Genomic DNA, 19,787 nt, shown 5'->3' on the forward strand with positions numbered 1-19,787 from the left:
AATTTGACAAAATTTTTCCTCTTTTGTCCAAATATACTTTTGTCACTTATTTTAAATATAGAAATTTTTTAAATAAGTACCAAAAAAATCTAAGGAATTCAATGAAGTGCCCTTCATACAGATTTAAGATAACCTGCAGGATAAATCAAATGCAGAATAATTAAAACAAACAAACAAACAAAACTCTGACATAATTGTAAAGGGTGGTAGTCTATGCATAGTAGGTATGTTCACCTAGCAGTAAAAAGGGATTTTTATTGGATTAAGGGCCAAGGCTCATTTGAGGAAAGGTGGTTTGAAAGGAAAACGTACAGACTCTGTTGTGACAGGTTTCTATGAACCCTTAGTAAAGTGTACGTATATTGAATAAAAAGACTAAAAAGTCCCTCTTCAGTGGGAAAGGTGACTTGATTGAGAGTTAACAGGCTGGGAGTCTAGTCCTACTTTGCAGCTACTTATAAGTGTGACCTAAATTAAATCATGTCACCATTCTGAGCTTTAGTCTTCATATAGAAATTGAGAGGGTTGTGTTGAATCTCTTCCAGTTAAAGTTTAAAATCACATTTAAATCCATGACTTTAATAAAATATCCTTGGTTCTCAGGTCTTTGGTCTTGAACTGGAAGTTACATCATTAGCCCACATATTTCTCAGACCTTCTGACCCAGACTGAATTACCTCACTAGCTTTCTTGATTCTCCATTTTACAGACAGCATACCATGGGACATCTTGGCTTCCATAATTGGGTGAACCAATTCCCCAAACAAATATCCTCTTATATAGAGATCTATGTATATCTATCTATTCAACTATATTCTATGTGTTCTACTTCTTTAGAGAACTCCAACATGCATCATCATTGCTATTTAAATAATTTATTTTTATTCTATTTTATGATTGCACCTGTGTAATAAGAGTGGATTAGGACATATCCTCTAAGACTAGACTTGTTCTTACTTCTCTAAGACATATAACTGAACTACAGGAAAGTCATTAGATTCTTATAGAAACATTTTACTGTAAAATTGGCTTCACCCTACCTATTTCAGGGTTTGAAAATGCACCTGAAATCCCTTGGAGTCAGATAATTGAATCAATCTGATTCACCCACATATTGGATATGTGACATTGGGCTTAAAACCCTTTCAGATCTAGTTTTATTATTTGTGAAATTGAAATAATATATCTACTTTATAGAATTTCTAAATTTCTATTAGGCAATTTTTAAAAATATATTTAAATTTAAATAAAATTTTAAAATATACTAGGAATTTATTAATCCTAAACCTATAACAAATGTCTACATTTCCTCTAAACAATAACATTAAAGAGCCTAAGTTTATAATAATTGAAGTTATAGCCCATTCCTAAGACTGCCTAATAGCTTCACTGTTTTTAGGGAATAATTCCATGAATGGTTAAATGAGAGTTCAACTAAGGCAGTAGGGGAGAGTCAGCAAACTCCATTCCTCATACTGGACATTAAGACAGAGGTAGGTCATGAGAGATTTCCTTTAAATAAAGTAGAGTCTATTACATTGTACTTCTATTACATTTTATAGAAACTATATACAAATCTAAGCCAAACTGAGAAGTATTACTCATTACCAATAAAAATTTTGGACTTGTAATGCAATCAATCCAACCTATCACAAAACCCCTATTCCTCCACTTGATTTCACATCAGTTTGATGACTGCAATAACATATTATCTTTCAATTTATAAATTAACTTTATTCAAAAGTATTTGTCTTTTAAATATAAAAAAAATTGGCATTCTCCCTTTGAAAATCTAGGAAAATCACTCAAAAGCCAATGTGCCAACAATTTGCTCTATTAATCAAAAACTTTATGTCAAGAATTAGTGTCTTCTTTTCTAAACCAGGGAATGCGCTTATAACTCATGTTCCAACAAGTTGAAGCTAATAAAAGAATCTGAAGTTATCTGAAATTCCATCATCCAAATACGTATTTTGATGGCTTGCAAAAACAGTAATCTCCAAAATTTACTACTCTAATTGAAAGCCTATTACCGTGAATGTTTATGCATGCACCAGGGAAACCTTTAAGTCACACACGAGACCAAGGGAGATGTTTAGTAGCAAATAGTCATGTCTCAGGTATTCTGATAGAATCACATCGTGTGCTTATCTTGTCTAAATACACTATATATTAGGATGTGTTATCATCTTTACTCCGTATTAATGATAAATATGCCTTTTCTCTTGCTGCCAAATGCCACTGAGGCAATTCTTCTGCTAGGAAGTTCCAATGTTAATTACATTATTACTTATTTTTTATTGCTAAGAGTTATTTGCCTTCATTATGTAGCTCTAACATATTCATGTTTTAAATCACACTTCATTCATTTCCATGTAGAAGAAAAAGAATTCACATCTATTATTTTTCAGTATTGTTGCATATTGCAAAGCCCAAATATGAGTTCATTAAATGTCACATAGTTAGGTAATTGGTGTTTTTCATGCTTTATATTCTGCAGAAATCCTTGGTAGATGTTATAAATGTGTCTAAGTATATCTTAGTGATATTTGGAGAACTGCTTAAGATTATGTGGTGGACTGGGAATAAATTACTTTCACATTTTCACATTTAAAAAATAGAAGATTCAATGATTTTTCAGGAGCAGATTATTGGCCTTTAGGATTAGCATTAGTCAAAAGACTTACCTAAATGTAATCAGTAAATTGTTATCTTAACAATACTGATTTATTTGAGGACTTCCAATTGTTATTTATGTAAGACTGATAAACTCAGATGTTTAAAACTAATGTTTGGGTTCAAATTTTGCCTCTATCAATTGCTAGATGTTTGAACTGGGCAACTCAAATAATGTTTGTTTCTGATTTCCCTCATTGATAAATTAAGGATTCCAGTACTACTTCATAGGCTTGTTATGATAATTAAATTAGTTAATATTTGAAAAGTGTTTAAATAGTGTCTGGCAAATACTAATTGTGAAATGATAGTTATGAAGGAAACAAACAAGGAAAGTGAGACCATTTTAATAACATGAAAAATATTTTTTTAAATAAAGCGTTGCTTAAATTATTCAAAATCGATTTACCATTTCCTTTTCTAAGTGGAAGATAGGAGATACATAATGTAAGTTCAATAGGCAAGGAAGGACCTGAGTTTATAAAAAACTTGGCTTGAGAACCTTATGGGGAAGCTACAAAATGCAGATATCCAAAATAATACAAGGAGAAATAAAAATATGTTGGCAGCGAGCTAATAGTTTGGTTACCAAGGTAACAGAGGTAAATTTAATTGAGCAGAAATAATCATGGTACAAGTAGCCTAAAAGGATGCTATGCACTTCTCCTTTGAGTTTAGTTTGACTAGTGTTTGTTTTAGAGGTTGAATGGTATAACACAAAAATGTTCCATTGCATCAACTCAGTACAGGCGAAGAACAGACAATCTAAAATGAAATAGCTAGTTATTAAAAATAAAAATTGTGACTTTTTAGTTACGTACAAAACAAACCTTGACATTGGTGTTAGCAGAGTCAGAAAGAGCAGCAGTGGTCAGCATTTCTTGCACAGAAACTAAACAGCATGTGAAGCCACATATTCATTCAGCTAAAATGATGAGCATTCCTGGATGAGTTTAAGTTTGCCTTGATTCTTGTTTCAAATACAACTACTATACTTAATGTATTTTAAGAATAGATCATGTAAACCATGTGATTACAATATTTTCATTAAAATAACCTCAAAGTAACTATATTGAGTATATATGTTTTCAAATGCCTGCAGAATGCCTGGAAATCCTTGGTCGGCAATACTTAGCTACTAAATAAAATATGTTCACCGTCTAGTGCCGAAACCCTTTAACCGCCCACAAAACAAACTAGATGTCTAGAGATGCACATTTCAGAGCATGTGTTCAATATACTGCATAGCCTAACAATAGGATTTTTGTGACGAAGTAATATATTCTATTTATTTTGGCTACCTATGATAGACATGTTTATAATAGCCTTTTAATGTGATAGCTACCTCTAACAAAGAAGCTAAATATTTTGTAAACATACATGCCACAGGATTTGCTAATCTATATTTCATTATAGATTAGCAAATCAATCATCTCATGAGCAGCTAAGACTTACAAGTAATAACTTGGATAATAACTTCTAATTCTCTTGCATCAAGTAGGATTACTTTAGAAGAGCACGGTACAAATAATTTCAAGTAATAAGAAGATGTATTGTCTTTGAATCATGAGGAAACAATTCCCAGAAGACTTCTCTCATTGCGTTGGCCACAACTGGTCACAGAGCTACCCCTAAAATAGTGATTCTCAAATCATGGTCCCTATCAGCATCATCACCTTCACTGGGAACTTGTTAGGAATGCAAAATCTCCCACCTCATGTGACACTTCCTGAATTAGAAGGTCAGGTTGGGATCCAACAATCTGTAATTTAACAAGCCCTCCAAGTAATTTTGACATACACTGAAGTTTTCAAATGACTAACTACCCTAGTCTAATCACTAACAAAGGAAAAATTACCATGATGATTTAAACTGTCAGAATATACAGCCAGAGTTGAGGATAAGGGCCTTTCCTGAGGAATCGAAAAAAAATCAGTATTCAGTTGGCAAAGAAGATATTGGACAAAGAGAATATGGAGGAGTAAGTGGACAAATGTCGAGAAGGCAACAAATAATATTTCCAAATTCCTTTTTCATCAAATGGTCTAATTCAGGAGAAAGACTATAAGCTTTTGACTCCAAATGGATTGATTTTGGAGACCTAATTCCACCCCTCGGTGGAATAAATGGCAAGTTATTTCATTTCCAGGCAGCTCTGCTTTCTCATCTCTGAAATTAGAATAATAATGCTTTTCTCAAAGAGATTTTGTGACTGGTACATAGTAAGCACTGAATAAAATGTAATTTCCCCTTCAAAATTGCATCAGAGCTACCAATGGGCAATATTAACACTTTTGTGCTTTTTTAATGTCATTTCTAATTAGCCAGTTTGTATGTGTTATCAAAAATATATCAAATTGTATCTTTTTATTATTCCTTTATACAGCAATGGTGCTGTATAAAGGTGCTTTATAACCTCAAAATTAACAGGTTATTTTTCTGAAAATGAGCTTAGAAAAAAGAAGCTGATTCATCTAATGGATGAAATACTGGATTTCAACAGACTTTTGTCTGAAGCTTTGAAACAAAAGCATTTTAATGTTTTGATTTAATATAGGCTATTTACAACAACCCTTGTTGTAGCGTCACCAGATTCAGCAGATAAAAGCTCAGTATACCCAGTAAATTTTGAATTAGATAAGCAAAGAATAATTTTTTAGTATATATGAAATATTGTATAGAAACTATGTATGCTAAAAAAATTGTTTATCTGAAATTCAGATTTATCTGGTGTCCTGTATGTTGTCTTGCAACTCTGCTAGCACTTCTGTTTTTATATTGCATGGTCTCATTGTTGAGATAAACTGTAGAAATCAGCTGAGATTTATCAATAAATTTAATCTTTCAACAATGATAAGGACAAATGGTGTCAATGTTTTGAAACTCAGTTCCCTCAGGTGTGAAATTAGGCTATTGGATTAAAGAATATCTGAGGCCTCTTCTTATCCTATAACTTTGATTCTGTGAGTGTGGAAAACACACCATTTCTGGGATCATATAAAAAATTGAATGATACACTATTTTAAAGCTAAAAGTACTACACAAATATTGGTAATGGTGATGCCAGAACACCAAAGCATTATATGTCTGACTAAAAAACTATTCAAAGCCTCTTTATATATTTACCCTTTGTTAAAGAGTCTCCCTTAAAAATATTGCCACAGAAGTCAATGTAAGCAATATTTGTATTTATCCTACTTTTCCAGCCTGTAGACATTTATAAGGCCTTGAGAACTTTTCCTACTTTAGATTCCCTTTTAGTTCAGTAGAGTAAGCTACATTTATCTGTTACCAACAAACCTAGTAATAATTCATAAGTAAAATATGTGTTGGCAAATTTGCTTCTTGTAAAACTGTTTTTAAGGAATAACTAAAAACATAATATATATATAAACAAGTATAATGAACAATACATATTAATACTTAGAATATACCCAGAGGTGTATTCTAATAGATCATAAAATTTTGCTGACTATACATTTTAGCTATTTCTTAAATAAAAATATTTAAATATAATTATTTTTTCTCTATTTATATTAAAACTTATTTTGATAGTATGAGTAAATTATAAATTGCACGTTTTCCAATCTTTCTACTGCATTAGTAATATATACGAATGTAATGAGGCAAAAATATTACAACAATAACATTTAGGTAGACAAAACAAAATATTTATATGTATGTGTTTTCATATGGTACAGTGACAATTCAGGATAGCTGCCCTTGTCAAAATAGGGCATTTAAATTAAACAGAGTTAGAAGACACACTAGCATTTCTTATCTATTCTGGTCATAAAATCTTTTTTAAGAAAATCGATCCCGTATCTTAATGTTCAAAAAATAGCCTCATTTTATCAACATTTTAAGTGTCAATTTTCCTCCATATAACGAATTGGTTATATCTCAAAGGTCACTCACTTCTGCCAACCCGTGGCAAAACACTGTAGATTATATTTATTAAGTTTATGTATTGTAAAACTTGATTAAACAAAATCTGTGGTTAAATACAAGTCAAAGGAAACAGAAAAGCAAACAAATTTGTTGACTTTAATTTATAATATTCATGCTTAAGAAAACAGATTTAATTAAAGAGAGATAATCATGAGATGAAATTAAGGCATAAGAAAATTCTAAAATACAGTCACAAATCCCTTAATAATTGGGATATGTTCTAATAAATGTGTCAGTGGTGATTTCATTGTTGTCTGAACATCACAGAGTGTACTTACACAAACCTAGATGGTATAGCCCACTGCACACCTAGGCAATATCATATAGCCTTTTGTTCATAGGCTACAAATCTGTACAGCCTATTACTGTACTGAATATGGTAGCACAATGGTAAATATTTGTGTATCTAAATATATGTAAACATAGAAAGACTAAAAATATTATATGAAAGATATAAAAAATGATACAACGGTATAGAGAACTCACCATGAATGGAGCTTGCAGGACTGGAAGTTGCTCTTGGTGAGTCAGTGAATGAGTGGTGAGTGAATGGGAAGGCCTAGTATATTACTTTACACTTCTGTAGATTTCATAAACACTATACATAGGCTACCCTGAATTTACAAAAAATTCTTTCTTCAATAATAAATTAACCTTAGCTTACTGTAAAATTTTTACTTTATAAACTCTTTAATTTTTTTTTAAATTTTTGACTGTTTTATAATAATACTTAAACCAAACGTAAGAGAAAATGATGCAATCAAGAGACCAGGTAAACATTGAGATGAATGAGGCTGTTGATAGGGTAACACAGCATACTATTATACAGAAAATTGTTTTTAATAAGTAGAAAGGGTACACTCTAAAATAACAATAAAACTATAATAAATACATTCACCAGTAACAGAGCAATTTATTATAATTGTCAAGTGTTATGTACTGCACAGAATTGTGCTATACTTTTATATGACTGGCAGTGCAGGAAGTTTCTTCACACCAGCATCACCACAAACATGTGAGTAACACATTGCACGTTAAGATGTTTACAGGGTACTAGGTAATAGTGTTACAGGACCACAGGTTTGCATGCCCACTGCACAATAACATCCCAATACATTGAGTCAGCAGGATTTGCAGCAGAGAAAGTTTAATAGTTGCAGGGCAGCTGAGCAAGGAGATGGGAGGAACCCACAAACCTGTCTTCTCAAGGAGTTTTGGGCTGGAGTTTTTAAGGTGGTCATGGAGAGCATGGGGCCGGAAAATTTGGGGTCATTAATTGGGGAAAGGAGAATGAAATCAATAGAATGTGGAAATTGCATTCTTTAACATTTGTTTTGCCAGTAGGCAGGATCTGAAAGAATATCTTGAATGGAAAACTTAATGCTTCACAATGCTTAAGTTGTTATCTTTAGAACAGTTAAGGGGGACAATAACCTTGAGATGGGGTCCACGTAACTCTGGGGCAATAGGAAGCAAACGACTGTGAGGAAGTGGGTCAGAGAGCAGTCTGACCTGATGGTTAATGCTGAATGTACTGCAGCTTGGTTTATTTTCATTTCTACCCTTCCTTTCTTCCCTGATTAATTTAATAAAATGTATAGGGATGATTTCAACAGGAATGTTTCACTCCATTATAATCTGATGGGACCACCGTTGCGTATGCAATCCATTGTTGACTGAAATGTCATTATGTAGCACAAGAATGTACATTTATTTTGTTTGAGATATATGAAATTGCTGTTTTTGAAGGTCAATTGTCAAGTATCAGTAATTTCATACAGTTCAACCTAATAGATGGACTTTCAAATGTCTTGGAAGTTGAAACTGATTATTTAATTTTACTTCAGATTCATGATTTGTAGTTTCACGCATAAAGATGTTTATGCAAGGCTGAACATAGTGGCTCACGCCTGTATTCCTAGCACTTTGGGAGGCTAAGGCAGGCAGATCACTTGAGCTCAGGAGTTCGAGACCAGCCTGGGCAATGTGGTGAAATCCTGTTTCTACTAAAAATACAAAAATTAGTCAGGTGTGATGGCACACACATGTAGTCCCAGCTACTTGGGAAGTTGAGGTAGGAGGATGGCTTGAATCCAGGAGGTTGAAGCTGCAGTGAGCCAAGATCACACCACTGAACTCCAGCCTGGGTGACCTGGATGACAGAGACCCTGTCTCAAAAAAAAAAAAAAAAAAAAATGATGTTTATGCAGCAAGATATAATTTAAAAATTAGAAACAATTAGAAGCGATTGCTTGTCCCCATGGACAAGTAATTAGGAAAAGTATAGTTCATATTTAGTATGGACAAAAGGAAAAAAGCAAAACTACATGCATAATATAATCTCAACTACTATACAAATCCACAGAAAATTTCTCAGGAAATATATCTAAGTATCATCAGTGGATTATTTATGTGATTTTTTTTCTGGAATGTGCCCAATTTTCTAATTATTATATGATTGGATTTTTTGGAAACCTTTTGATTATATTTTTGTCCGATGGAACATGGAGAGAAGTGACCATATGTCAGATCTACATGGGAGATTTGTGAGTTTCTTCTATCTTGCTTGCACTCACCCTTCATCAGAAGGACAGCATGTCCAAGTTAGCAGCTGTCCCTTCAGCCTATGTTAGGCCGTTCTTGCATTGCTATAAATAAATACCTGAGACTGGGTGGGTAATTCAAAAAGAAAAGAGGTTAAATTGGTTCACAGTTCTGCAGGCTGTATAAGAATCATAGCACCAACACTGCTTGGCTTCTGGGGGCCTCAGGGAGCTTTTACTCATGGTAGAAGGTGAAGCAGGAGCTCGTATCAAATGGTAAAAGTAGGAGCAAGAGACAGAAAATTGGTGGGGGCAGGCGGATTTTGGGGGAGAGGTGCCACACACTTTTAAATGACCAGATCTTGTGAGAACTCACTACCATGAAGACAGCATCAAGGCATGAGGCATCCACACCCATGATCCAAACACCTCCCACCGGGCTCCACATCCAACATTGAAGATTACATTTCAACATGAGATTTGGGCAGGGACAAATATCCAAACTATGTCACTAGCCCTTGCATGGAGAAAACATGCCAAGGAAACCTGAACTTGACTAACTGCCTAGAACAGACCCACCACAGCTGACCTCAAGATCCTTGAGTGAGAAAAAAGTATTTATTGTTGTAAGTCACTGGTATTTAGGGGTTAAGGCTACAGTGCATGTTAATTGGCCTCATCCCAGATCTCTCTGACCCTTCAAATTTCCCAGCTCTTCCTTGGCTACTGACCTTTCATCTTTGCTTCTCTGCCAGCTGCTATGTCCATGCTACACAAGGGTGGCAGTGGCAGATGCATATTTTTCTAGTGCCACGTTAGGTGAGACTTCGCTTAGAGGCATGTTCCTTGGACTACACCCTGAACGCTGAGGCAGAAGCCCCTTAATCTCAACGGGTGATTCTATCACAACTCCCTGGGATTAAATCCCCCGGGGCTGAACAAGTAGAGTGCCTTTCATTCCTAAAATTCTTCATTCCATCTGCCGATTGGAATTTTGATTGGGGTAGAAAAAAAGGTTTTTATAGTATCTAGTGCTTTTTCATAGTCTAGAGGCCAAGGTATAAATTTTAATTTCTAAGTTGCCAGGTTCTGGATTCTTACAATCAAATAGCATAGGACATGCATATCAAACTTGTTTTGGATTCAAAACTATTGTGTGCTTTAAATTTCAATAACTTATTTTGTAATTTAAATTACATAATTTGGCGTTCTCTTTCTTTCTCCTCCCACCCCCTCTCTGAGTTGCATCTTCTTTGTGAGTGTTATGGTTACCTACAGAGGCAGATATACTGCCACCCAAAATGTGGTTCCAACATCAAGACTGATGATACCACATATACCAAGAGGGTATGAAAAGTTGTATTACTTACATTTTTGAGGTCTCTGGGGGAGATTAGGGCAAATCTTTTAAACATGTTCAAAATGGCTTAAGAGGGAAAGGAAAGAGAATGAACTGTGTTTTATTTGTTTTTGGTTTTGTTTTTGTGGCTAGGGGATGGGGCTCGGGTGAGAGTTCCTGTGGGTGAACAGAGGTTTATGTAGTTTGGTTCTCTCACAGATGCCAAAGGAGGAAGCACCCAGACTTTCTTACCAGCTTACCTAGATGTGGAAAAGGGAAGAGGGAAAAGTGGCAAAGGGAAGAGTGAAAAGTGAAAATTAAAAGCTGACAGCAGTGAACATCAAAAACGAGGCTTCAGACTCCTCATTGCACCGGGTTTTGCATGTAGCAAGGTCTGGAAATCTGTTGGGAAAAGAGTCAATGAAGACAGACAAGAGCTATCTTTTAATATTACCTTAATATATTAAAGTGTTATTTAACCTGGTCACTATTAAGATTAACTAAACTAAGATTAGGCCTACTCCCTCCTTTTTTTTTTTCTTTCTTTTTTTTTTTTTTTTTCCAGCTAAGATTAAGCCCTCCCACCCCCCACTATTTTTTTTTTTTTTTTGCCTAGAAGCTAATCAATGTACCATTTTGGGGAAAAATGGGAAAAAAATAAAGAATAGGAAGAAAGAAAATAACACTTCCTTAGCTTGTAATATATTCCAATTGCTACTCTCTCTATATATATGGAAGTTTATGGAGATATTTGTGTTTTGTTCTAAATTAACTTTTCTGTTCTTTCTCCACTAAGTAACAGCCAAGACTTTGTCAAGGGAAGGATTTGTGAAGAAAGTTCCAAAGCAGAATTGTCTGGAAATTTCTGTATCCATGGGGGATTGGTTCTGGACCTCTTGCAGATAGCAAAATCCAAGGATGCTCAAGTCCTTGCTACAAAATGGCATATTTGCATATCCTTCCTTGTACTTAAAATCATCTCTAGATTACTTATAGGTCCTATGACAATGTAAATACTACATAAATAGCTGTATTATACTATTTAGGGAATAATGACAAGAAAAAGTCTATACATGTCCAGTACACATATAATTATTTTTCCAAATATTTTTGATCCTCGGGTGGTTGAATCCATGGATACAGAACCCAAGGATATGGAAAGTCAACTGCATTCTTTTTTTGGATTTTGCTTTTCAAGGTCTACATTATGGGGGGTCCCACTAAATCATATCCAAAGGAGTAGGGAAAGAGTTGGGTACCCCAAGGAGGTCCTTGAGTTCAGGGGAAGAGAGGAGAGTCCTCTTGGGAGCTGAAAGGAAATGAAAATTATGACTCTGAACCTCATACCCTTTGGATACCCTAAGAGAGTATCAGGACTTACAGCAAGTTACAAGGGTGGTCTGTGCTACCAGGAATCATCAAAGATTCCATTCACTACATTTAATGTCAAAGCAGAATCATCAACTTGAAGGACCCTGCAGGTTCAGATAATGAAAATTTTAGTAGTGACTAGTGCATATGGAAATTGGGAGGCCTCACCTTAGTGTAATGTTCTGTTTAAGATCCTGGGAACTGTTCCAGGGCAGAAAGAGGGGGAGAAGCAATAATTCCAGTGACTAAACTACCTAAACACCTGGTGTGATGGAAGCCCAGAATCATATTTCATTTGATTTTAGGTGAAAAGAGGTCATGTGATATTTTTCTGCACCTAAATTTGAATTAAAAAAAATTACCTCCTTTAAGACATTTGACTAGGCTAGTCCACAAAGGGCTGATTTATGTTCAAAAAATTGGAAGAATGATGATGGGGACTTGGCTTAAAGTGTTTCCACTATCAAACTAAAAATTAGTGCAAAAAACCAAAAATATATAAGATAAAGGAAGTGGATACTGTTCTCAGTGACTCCTCCTTCTCCTGGAGTATGGTCAGAATTCAGTAGCTGCTGCAACCAATGCATAGTGAGAAGTTTACCAGCTCAGAGACTTGGCTGCATTGCCTTTTATACCATAAATTGGTGGAGAGGCTAACTTAGTCACCTCGGGCTGCTATAACAACATATCGTAGACCAGGTGGCTTAAACAACACAACTTTGTTTTCTCCCAGTTCTGGAGGCTAAGGAGCCGAAGATCAAGGTATGGTTCAACTCCCAGTGAGGGCCTTTTTCTTGGCTTGCAGACGGTTGCCTTTTCACTTGGTGCTTACATGATGGCGAGAGCGCTCTGGTGTTTCATCCTTTTCTTGTAAGAACACCAGTCCTATCAAATTAGGACCTCACCCTTATGATCTCATTTAGCCTTCATCACCTTCTTGCAGACCCAGTCCCTAAACACAGTCACATTGTGGGTTAGGGCTTCAACACATTCATTTTGAGAAGACACAAACATTCAGTTCATAGCACAGGCCATAGATGGTCAAGGATCTACATATCTCTGTCAAGGAAATGTTGGTGGTGCCACAGCTAAATACTTGCATGTTTTTCCCCAAGTCATAGTCTACCATATATTTAGCAACCCAATAACAATAATCCCCAATTTATAGGTGAGAAAATTGAGTCTCAGAGAGATTGTGAAACTTGCCCAAATAACCTCAATTAGCAATTAAAACTTAAGTATATCTGACATCAAAGACTTTGCCTTTTGTCCTAAACTACGTTATTACAAAGTTTAAAAAAAAAAAAAAAAAAAAAAAAAAAATGGAAGGGGGTAGGACTAAAACAGCAGACTAGAAGCAGCGACATTTGGAGCTTCCTATGGAAAAAATAAATAAATAAATAAGTGTATGAATCCTTCACCAGCAACCAAGGTAGCCAGGTTCTGTCATCAAAATTGACTAGAAAGCTGGTGTGACCCATGGAGAGAAGGAAGAACAGTGTGGTGCTGTGGCCCAGCTGAGAGCCACACAGGGCAGGGGAACACCCTACCCCAGCCAAGGGAGGTGGTGAGTGAGGATGTTACCCAGCTGGGGAAACGGTGCTTTTTGCATGGAACTGCGGGACCCATGGATTGGAAGATCCCACTCACGAACCCACACCACCAGGGCCTACCGTCCCAACGCTCAGCTCTGGAATCTGCTTAAGCCCACCAAACTCCTGCGGGGGAAGGGAGACCGTGAGCACCACAGCTGCAGTTGTCTGCTGTCTAAGCTGTTCGAGTTTCTTGAGGGAGGGACAGCAGCCAGCAATGGGACTGGCAACTGCCTAACACGTTGAGCTCCCTGGGCGGGGGAAGGGTGGCACCCATTTCTACAGCTCCAGGCTGTACTTTTCCCCTGCTGAAGCCAGGGAGGCTGGACGGCTTGGTCCCAAGACTCATCTCCACAGTCCAACACACCAGCTGTAGTAGTTTGCAGCCAGTGTCTCTTCAGGCATGACCCTGACCCATCCTTCCTCATTGGGGTAGGGGTAGGGGGGTGCTTCCCTGCAGGAAGTCCAATAGCTTCAGCCAGAGGCTCAGGGACAGAATTTGGATCTCCCTGGGCCTGAGCCCCTAGCAGGAGGGGTGGCCACAGTCTCTGAGGATCAGCAGACTTAGCCTCTTCTCCTGGTAGTTCTAAGGAATCCAGGCAGCCCAGATGAGATGGTTTCCCCCAGTGAAACACACCCCCTCTACCAAGGGATAAAGTGCTTCCTTAAATGGGTCCTGCTCCCTGCGCCACCCAAATGGGTGAGACGCTTCAACAAGCGTTGTCAGATACCCTATACAGGAGTGATCCTACTGGCATCAGTTTCTAGCCCCCTTTGAGGTCAGAGATCCCAGAAGAAGGAGCAGGCATCCATCTTTGCCAAGCTCTCCAGTCTCCTTGAGTGACATCTCCAGGCATGGGAGCAAATCAGATGAATAGGGCCTGAGTAAACCCCCAGCAAACTGCAGCAGCCCTACAGAAGACGGACCTGACTATTGAAAGAAAAACAAACAAGCAGAAAGCGACAACAAAAACATCATCAACAACAACAATAAGGTCCCCACAAAAACCCCATCCAAGGGTCAGCAGCCTCGAAGACCAAAACTAGAGAAACTCATGAAGAGGAGAAAGAATCAATGAAAAAATGCCAAAAATTCAAAAGACCAGAGTGTCTCTTCTCCAAATGATCACAACGTCTCTCCATCAAGGGTGCAGAATTGGATGGAGGATCAGATGGACAATTGACAGAAGTAGGCTTAAGAAGATGGGTAATAAAATACTATGATAAGCAAAAGGATCATGTTCTAACCCAATGCAAAGAAGCTAAGAACCTTGATAAAAGGTTAGAGGAATTGCTAACTAGAATAACCAGTTTCGAGAGGAACATAAACGACCTGATGGAGCTGAAAAACACAGCATGAGAACTTCATGAAACATACACAAGTATCAACAGCTGAATCCACCAAGTGAAGAAAGGATATCAGAATTTGAAGACCACCTTGCTGAAGTAAGATATGCAGACGAGAATAGAGAAAAAAATAATGAAAAGGAATGAACAAAGTCTCCAAGAAATATGGGACTTCATAAAAAAACTGAACCTATGATTGACTGGAGTACCAGAAGGAGATGCAGAGAATGGAAACAAGGCTGGAAAACATGCTTCAGGATATTATCCAGGAGAACTTCCCCAACCTAGCAAGACAGGCCAACATGCAAATTCAGGAAATACAGAGAACACCATTAAGATACTCCACAAGAAGATCAACCCCAAGACACATAATCATCAGTTGTTCCAAGGTCAAAATAAAGGAAAAACTGTTAAGGGCAGTCAGAGAGAAAGGCCAGGTCACCTAGGAAGTGAAGCCCATCAGACTAACAGCAGAACTCTCAGGAGAAACTCTACAAGCTAGAAGAAATTGGGGGCCAATATTTGACATTCTTAAAGAATTTTCAACCCAGAATTTCATATCCAGCCAAACTAAGCTTCATAAGTGGAGAAATAAAATCCTTTCCAGACAAGCAAATGCTAAGAGATTCCGTTACCACCAGGCCTGCCCTGCAAGAGATCCTGAAAGAAGCACTAAATATGGAAAGGAAAAACTAGTACCAGCTACTGCAAAAATACACCAAAACGTAAAGACCAATGACACTACAAATAAACTGCATCAACTAGTGTGCAAAATAACCAAAGAGCATCATGATGACAAGATCAAATTCACACTTAACAATACTAACCTTAAATGTAAAACAGCTAAATGCCCCAATCAGAAGATACAGACTGGCAAATTGGATAAGGAGTCAAGACCCATCAGTCTGCTGTATTCAGGAGACCCATCTCACATGCAAAGACACACATAGGCTCAAAATAAAGGGATGGAGGAAATTTCCCAAGCAAATGTAAAGAAGAAACAAAAAAAAGCAGGGGTTGCAATACTAGTCTCTGACAAAACACATTTTAAACCAACAAAAATAAAAAAAGACAAAGAAAGGCATTACGTAATGGTTAAGGGAACAATTGAACAAGAAGAGCAAACTATTCTAAATATATATACCTCTAATACAGGAGTACCTAGATTTATAAAACAAGTTCTTACAGACCTACAAAGAGACTTAGCCTCCCACATAATAATAGTGGGAGACTTCTCACTGTCAGTATTAGATCAACAAGGCAGAAAATTAACAAGGATATTCAGGACTTGAACTCTGCTCTGGATCAAGTGGACCTAGTAGACATCTATAGAACTTTCTACCACAAATCAACAGAATATACATTCTTCTCAGTGCCACATGGCACTTATTCTAAAATCAACCACATCATTGGAAGTAAAACACTCCTGAGAGAGTGCAAAATAACTGAAATCATAACGAACAGTCTCTCAGACTACAGTGAAATGAAATTAGAACTCAAGATTAAGAAACTCACTCAAAATCACATAACTTCATGGAAACTGAACAACCTGCTCCTGAATGACTCCCAGGTAAATAATGAAATTAAGGCAGAAATCAAGAAGTTCTTTGAAACCAGTGAGAACAAAGAGACAATGTACCAGAATCTCTGGGACACAGCTAAAGCAGTGTTAAGAGGGAAATTTACAGCGCTAAATGCCTACATTAGAAAGCTAGAAAGATCTCAAATTGATACCCTAACATCACAATTAGAAGAGCTAGAGAGGCAAGAGCAAACTAATCCAAAAGCTAGCAGAAGACAAGAAATAACTAAGATCAGAGAAGAATTGAAGGAGATACACAAAAACCCCTCCAAAAAAAGAAAAAAAAAGAAAGAAAAAAAAAATCAATGAATCCAGGAGCTGCTTTTTTGAAAAAATTAACAAAATAGATAGACTGCTAGCTAGACTAATAAAAAAGAAGAGAAAGAAGAATCAAATAGACACAACAAAAAATGATAAAGGGGATATCACCACTGTGACCACATGAAAATACAAACTACCATCAGTTAATACTACAAACACCTCTATGCAAATAAACTAGAAAATCTAGAAGAAATGGATAAATTCCTGGATGCATACACCCTACCAACACTAAACCAGGAAGAATTTGAATCCCTGAATAAACCAATAACAAGCTCTGAAATTCAGGCAGTAATTAATAGCCTACCAACCAAAAAAAGCCCAGGAACAGACAGATTCATGGCTGAATTCTACCAGAAACAAAAGGAGAAGCTGGTACCACTCTTTCTGAAACTACTTCAAACAATTGAAAATGAGGGACTCCTGCCTAACTCATTTTATGAAGCCAGCATCATCCTGATACCAAAACTAGGTAGAGATACAACAAAAAAACGAAAACTTCAGGCCAATATCCCCAGTGAACATTGATGCATAAATCCTCAATAAAATACTGGCAAACTGAATCCAGCAGCACATCAAAAAACTTATCCACCACGATCAAGTTGGTTTCATCTCTGGGATGCAAGGCTGGTTAAACATATGCAAATCAATAAACGTAATCCATCACATAAACAGAACCAAAGACAAAAACCACATGATTATCTCAATAGATGCAGAAAAGGTCTTTGATAAAAATCAACACCCCTTCATGCTAAAAACTCTCAATAAACTATATATTGATGGAACATACCTAAAAATAATAAGAGCTCTTTATGACAAACCCACAGCCAATATCCTATTGAATGGGCAAGAGCTGGAAGCATTCCCTTTGAAAATCAGTAGAAGACAAGGATGTCCTCTTTCACCACTAGTATTGGAAGTTCTGGCCAGGGCAATCGGGCAAGAGAAAGAAATAAAGGGTATTCAAATAGGAAGATAGGAAGCCAAGTTGTTACTGTTTGCAGATGACATGATTTTATATTTAAAAAACCCATCTTTTGCTGTGCAGAAGCTCTTTAGTTTAATGAGATCCCATTTGTCAATTTTGGCTTTTGCTGCCGTTGCTTTTGGTGTTTTAGACATGAAGTCTTTGCCCATGCCTATGTCCTGAATGGTACTACCTAGGTTTTCCACTAGGATTTTTATGGTATTAAGTCTAACATTTAAGTCTCTAATCCATCTTGAATTAATTTTCGTATAAGGAGTAAGGAAAGGATCCAGTTTCAGCTTTCTACTTATGGCTAGCCAATTTTCCCAGCACCATTTATTAAATAGGGAATCCTTTCCCCATTTCTTGTTTCTCTCAGGTTTGTCAAAGATCAGATGGCTGTAGATGTGTGGTATTATTTCTGAGGACTCTGTTCTGTTCCATTGGTCTATATCTCTGTTTTGGTACCAGTACCATGCTGTTTTGGTTACTGTAGCCTTGTAGTATAGTTTGAAGTCAGGTAGCGTGATGCCTCCAGCTTTGTTCTTTTGACTTAGGATTGTCTTGGAGATGCGGGCTCTTTTTTGGTTCCATATGAACTTTAAAGCAGTTTTTTCCAATTCTGTGAAGAAACTCGTTGGTAGCTTGATGGGGATGGCATTGAATCTATAAATTACCTTGGGCAGTATGGCCATTTTCACGATATTGATTCTTCCTATCCATGAGCATGGTATGTTCTTCCATTTGTTTGTGTCCTCTTTGATTTCACTGAGCAGTGGTTTGTAGTTCTCCTTGAAGAGGTCCTTTACATCCCTTGGAAGTTGGATTCCTAGGTATTTTATACCATCAGAGTGAACAGGCAACCTACAGAATGGGAGAAAATTTTTGCAATCTACTCGTCTGACAAAGGGCTAATATCCAGAACCTACAAAGAACTCAAACAAATTTACAAGAAAAAAACAAACAACCCCATCAAAAAGTGGGCAAAGGATATGAACAGACATTTCTCAAAAGAAGACATTCATACAGCCAACAGACACATGAAAAAATGCTCATCATCACTGGCCATCAGAGAAATGCAAATCAAAACCACAATGAGATTCCATCTCACACCAGTTAGAATGGCGATCATTAAAAAGTCAGGAAACAACAGGTGCTGGAGAGGATGTGGAGAAATAGGAACACTTTTACACTGTTGGTGGGATTGTAAACTAGTTCAACCATTATGGAAAACAGTATGGCGATTCCTCAAGGATCTAGAACTAGATGTACCATATGACCCAGCCATCCCATTACTGGGTATATACCCAAAGGATTATAAATTATGCTGCTATAAAGACACATGCACACCTATGTTTATTGCAGCACTATTCACAATAGCAAAGACTTGGAATCAACCCAAATGTCCATCAGTGACAGACTGGATTAAGAAAATGTGGCACATATACACCATGAAATACTATGCAGCCATCAAAAAGGATGAGTTTGTGTCCTTTGTAGGGACATGGATGCAGCTGGAAACCATCATTCTTAGCAAACTATCACAAGAACAGAAAACCAAACACCGCATGTTCTCACTCATAGGTGGGAACTGAACAATGAGATCACTTGGACTCAGGAAGGGGAACATCACCCACCGGGGCCTATCATGGGGAGGGGGGAGGGGGGAGGGATTGCATTGGGAGTTATACCTGATGTAAATGACGAGTTGATGGGTGCAGCACACCAACATGGCCCAAGTATACATATGTAACAAACCTGCACGTTATGCACATGTACCCTACAACTTGAAGTATAATAATAATAAATAAATTTGAAAAAAAAAAAAAAAAAGAAAAAAAATAAAAAACCCATCATCTCAGCCCCAAAACGTCTTGAACTGATAAGCAACTTCAGCAAAGTCTCAGGATACAAAATCAATGTGCAAAAATCACAAGCATTCCATTACACCAACAACAGGCAAGCAGAAAGCCAAATCATGAATGAACCCCTATTCACAATCACTACAAAGAGAATAAAACACCTAGGAATACAGCTAATAAGGGATATGAATGACCTCTTCAAGCAGAACTACAAACCACTGCTCAAGGAAATAAGAGAG

Source organism: Macaca mulatta, chromosome 12 (assembly GCF_049350105.2).
Source record: "Macaca mulatta isolate MMU2019108-1 chromosome 12, T2T-MMU8v2.0, whole genome shotgun sequence".
Classification (NCBI taxonomy): domain Eukaryota; kingdom Metazoa; phylum Chordata; class Mammalia; order Primates; family Cercopithecidae; genus Macaca; species Macaca mulatta.